Here is a 5,171-nt window from a genome sequence, read left to right on the forward strand (position 1 = left end):
AATCAGACGGTAATAATGATCCTCGTAAAAGTCATCCTCCAAGACATTCAGACACTCGTGCCGTCTCTGGCTGGGGTGATGAGTCTTACACCCGTTGCACTGGTCGATACGATATTTGTGGATGACTATGTTGAGGAGGTGATAAACGGCCGATTTGACGGTATCGATGAGAATTGAAGACTTCCATCCGTCAACCACGTCCTCGTCGGCAGAATCATCTTTAGTATGATCCTCCTCCTCCTCCTCCGAACAAGGAGGCGTCTCAGGCATCTCCCGCTCCTCCGAGACATCGTCCTCCTTGTGAAATGTAGAATCCATCTCTAAAATACTGTAGATCAGGCTTCTCGTGTTGATGAAACGCAGTGTCAGGCAACCGCAACGATCCCGTTCTTTATAAGATCAGAAGGGAGGTGTGGTTTGAAGGTGGGTGGTTCAAAGAGGCGTGGTTATGGATCCGTGGGAATTATTTTCTGTATTTCTCACAGAGAAGAAAAAAAAAACAACTAAATGTTGCTTAATACTGCCACATCTCTCCAGCTGCGGCAGCGTTGGAAAAGGGTCGTAATCCTCTTCCTTATCCGTAGCATCCTAGCAAACCATTCTGCAGCAGGTATGACTAGCATGGTGCGGAACAAACCGCAGTCAGGATTAAATCTCTCCAAAACAAAAATGTCTATTGATCTCTCCCAAGACCTAAACGAACGCAGACTGGCCCGATACATCCATCTGCCTGAAACTGTGGATCTGGATGACCACATTGCAGCTAAGATAATTCTCGTCTTAGCCAGCTCAGTTTCATCAAATTGCACACCCCTCCTCTGAGGCTGTTCAGGACAGGGATTCTCACTGCGCGTTCTTTTACCGTTCTCTTTCTCTTCCTCTTTCTCCTCCCTCAGACACTTCTCAGGACAAGGACTCTCATTCTCACTCTGCACCCTCTCCTCCTCTTTCTCTTCCTCCTTTTTCACCTCCTCCTCTTTCTCCTCCGAATGGTACCCCGAGTCTGCATCCGATGCGTACTCTTCATCATCATCATTCTCTTCAATCATGTTGTTCTCATCCCGTGCCTTTAACATCTTCACCATCAGCTTCATCGCAGCCCAATCCTCTGCGTTCAACACCGCAATGCTGCTCGAAAGATTCAGACTTTCTCCATCACCCAACTGATACAGCCACAGCTCACCCTCCTCGTACTTGAATTCATAACCCCAGGATCCACTCCCCCACGGACGTAGGAGCCATTCTTCGTGCAGGTTCACCGGCGGAGGTATCTGGACACGACACAGATACCCCGTGCGGTTGGTCTTTTTTTCAGGAGCGCCCGGCACGTCCGTACCATCTTCGTAGATTGTTACAGACATCTGACTGAACAGCGATGATGGCCATACGCCACAGCTTGTAGCAGCAGAAGCAAAAGAAAAGAAGGAGGAATCTTCTCCACCCAATGGTTTAGAAACCGCGTTATCCATACGAACCGCTTGCAGCTGAGCCATGTTGGGTGTAAAAGCCCAGAGAAAGACCTCATTTTTATCCATTTAACCAAACCCTCCCCCCTCTCACCCCTCGTTCCTATCGTGCTTCTCATTGGTTCGAACCGTCAATTAGCTAGAGAGAGGCGGGATGACCGTGGGAAAAAAGGACGGGATGACCGTGGGAAACCGCGGTAAACCGCCGGAAAATACGAAAGGCCGCCTATCGTGACGTGGCAACACCTCATTGGGTGGGGAAAAAGGGGGGTGGGGCGGGGAAACCGTGGGGCAAAAAAAGGGGAGTGGTCCCAGGGACCGCCCCTTATGACGTGGCAACATCTCATTGGCGGTCAAAAGGTCAGAGCTGTCAAAAATGAGTTTGACGAAAGGTAGGCCCCTATTCTCTCTGTCATGTTTCAGAGTACTGATATTATACGCGACTTTCCATTTGTTTTGAATTTGTGCTGTTTGTTTCAGTATCGTATTGTTCATTTCAGTCTGATGGTGCAATCAACAAAAGGAGCCCTTTTCAGTATGTGCGTATTGTATTTCTTTAAGATTTCATGACATCTAGTAAAATGTGGAAATGGTGTAAAAGTTAAAGCAACGAGACAGTTTTGCAATGTATTCTGTGTCTGCTGAAGACAGATTGTTACTCATAAAGTCAGCATCTATTAGTCACTTTTAATGAATGTCACTAAATAAAACTCACAAGTAAGCTAAGCCTCAGAAAAACACAATTCCCAGACATACTGTATGTCCATTCTCTGTGCTATTGATACAAACTTTTCATTTAGCTGAATTTGTCAAGAAATGAACAACATCCAAATGAGGTGCCGCACTAGTAGTTTATATTAAATGGCAACACTTTGAGTTCATAGCCCAACCTAAGAGCTGTGTCACTTTACAATACAAGATAACCACGCGTCTATACACCTGTTTCTCTATACTTGCATCTATTCGTCTCATGAATATGTGTGTAGGAGAGGATGTGAGAGTACGGGAGTCTAAACATATGTGCATCCTACTTGTGTTCGGGGCTGCACATGCTTGGCATGCTTGCCCACTTTCCCACCTTTTCTCTTTGCATTGGCTCAGCCTGACACAGAGCACAAGGCGACCAGCACCAGTCAAGTCTGGCTAGTTCCTTCTACCATCTGGTTCTCTGATCCTTATGTGGAGACTTGTTTTTCTGTACAAGTATCGCTCACATGACAGACTGTGTTCCATCTGTGGGCCCAGATAACAATAAAGGAATCGAGGCAACAACCATTTGGATTATTTATTTATTTGTTCTTGCTTATTTATTGTGAATACAACTTTGCTTCAGTGGTTGAGAAACACAGTATTCTTATGGCAAAGAATGCCTAATTAGGATTTTTGATCACTAAAAAAATCAGTTGTATGCATTTTTGTATATATTTACATGCATTTCCCTCCCATATTGGCATGACAAATCTTCACATTTGCAGATCAATGCCAGTGAAACAAAAATTTGCATTTTGTTATCATTTTGAAGCGATTATTTCTCACACCTCATTTGATTCCATTAATCACAGTCTTGTCTTGACGTTCAGTTGATGCAAGGTGTCTCTGCCTAGAGCAGATGGCAAGACACTGTCACAGCAGCTCTCTAAATGTGTGAACGGAGGTCAGTATAGTGTGAGAGATTTGTTAATTTCTCACCAGTGTGTGAGGCTGGACAGAAGTATGGTTACAGGTAAGATGCACTTTTATTTTTGGGTCATGCTTTATACCTCCTACAGTAGTGCAGTGAATGAATCTCCTGTTTACTAAAGTGCGGCACAAGTTGTTATTTGTATTACGAAGGAGAGCTGCACAATTGCTCGGTGGATAGAAATGTCTCATTGATTTGAATCCAGCCAGCCAGATGGACCTTTCTGTGTGGAAAGGTGGTTTGTGTCTCTGTGGGTGTCCCCCAGGTGCTCCTGTTTCCTCACACAGTCCGGAAATGTAGGTTAAGTGGAGAGTGCAAATTGCCTGTAGGTGTGAGTGTAAATGTGGTTGTATGTCTTCACATAATAGACTGTCAACCTGTTGATGTGTACTGCTATACACACAAAAAACTGTCTGTGTTTACAATTGCGTGTACTGGTAACTATTGACCTTTTAATTTCCATTTTTAGTTTGTTGTAATTGCAGTGAATGAAGCAGATTGTGCAGCATAGTGTTGTTTTGGAGATTGTGACATGTGTATGTCTCGATATTTTGGACAAAAGAGGCAAAGAAATAGATTGATATCTCTGGCCATTTAGATTTTACCAGTATTAATTCCACATAATGTAAAACCATCTATAGTTATTCATTGTATGTTGAGGATACGGCCAAAGAAAGAAAGAAAAATGTAAAAAGCCATCAAATGAGTTTTTTTTGTTGTTGTTGTTGTTGTTGTTGTTGTTGAGTGAACACACAGCCACTTAGAAACAAGAAGAAAAATTGGCTTTGGGACTCCATAGTAAGACACTGGCACTGTTCTTCAGGAAGCATTTGATGCATGTTACTACAAACGGTGGGCAGGGAGAAATAATTATAGATGGGGTGGATGTCAAACTTATAATTTCCATCATGTAATTATTATACTGTATAATTGGGCCAGTGAGTGTTGGCGTCTGTCACCAAACCTTTGGTGCCAGTGCCAGGTCATAACTTCAACTCTGACAACTGGTCTGACCAACAGCTGACGTGAGCCCAAACCCAGCCACTAGGGGGACAGTTTGCCTTTTGACTGACTCCCCAGAAGAACAGCATTCAAAATATCCCAAACATTCAGCTGTGAATGTCATAATGAAAAAGTCGGAATTGGACGATATAAACGTTTTATGCATTTATGTGCAGTCTTTATCGTTTATTGGTCGTTTTTGCACGTTTATTTATTTTGGACAGGCTTTTCAACATTAACAGAACAGTATTATAAATAAATAAACTACCAGACAAATGCAGGTGGAAAAAAATGAGTTTTGAGGTTAAATGTTCTATTTGTCTTTTTTATTTGTAGATTGGACCCATAATATGTTGCATACAGATCTGGCATGTGACAGAACACAACTCTGCAGCATACTGTATCTCAGTGCTTTGGGAGTAAAACTAGACAATAATAACAACAACAAGCGTTTCTGTCAAATTATTCGCAATGTAACTGCAAAAACAATACTGCAACATCACTTCAACGTTGCTCTGGTTTTTATGTAACAATTACTTTAAATTAGGAAACGGCCACGATCAAAGACACCTTGTATCACGGTCAGGCAACTTTTGTGCTTGCGCGAATGACTGCGCAGCAACCGGTTCACCCACATTGGTTTACACACACTTGTATAACCGTTTAGATAACAGTCGCTCGTACTGAGCCGCTGTGAGCCAACCATCGGCACGGCTTCATTCACCGGCAGCTGCCTCGTAGTGATTTGCTCTCGCTTCTCTCATGCCGGAGGTAGCCGTGGGTTTGCACGTGAACGCGGTGACTCCCTTATGTAAAAGGACTGACAGCTCTAGAGACCAATCGCAGCGCGGAGCGGCAGTTGCTGCAATCGCTACCGTGGAGGCGTGCGGCGCCGATTGGTCCAGAGCGCCTCGAGGACGAGACGGACGGCTCTCTGAACCAATAGGCGAAGAGCAGGAGGAGTCTCGGAACGAGCTTGAAAATGAGGTCACTGCCTGAGTAGGGGATGCAGGGCACAGAAC

Source organism: Chelmon rostratus, chromosome 12 (genome assembly GCF_017976325.1).
Source record: "Chelmon rostratus isolate fCheRos1 chromosome 12, fCheRos1.pri, whole genome shotgun sequence".
Lineage (NCBI taxonomy): Eukaryota > Metazoa > Chordata > Actinopteri > Chaetodontiformes > Chaetodontidae > Chelmon > Chelmon rostratus.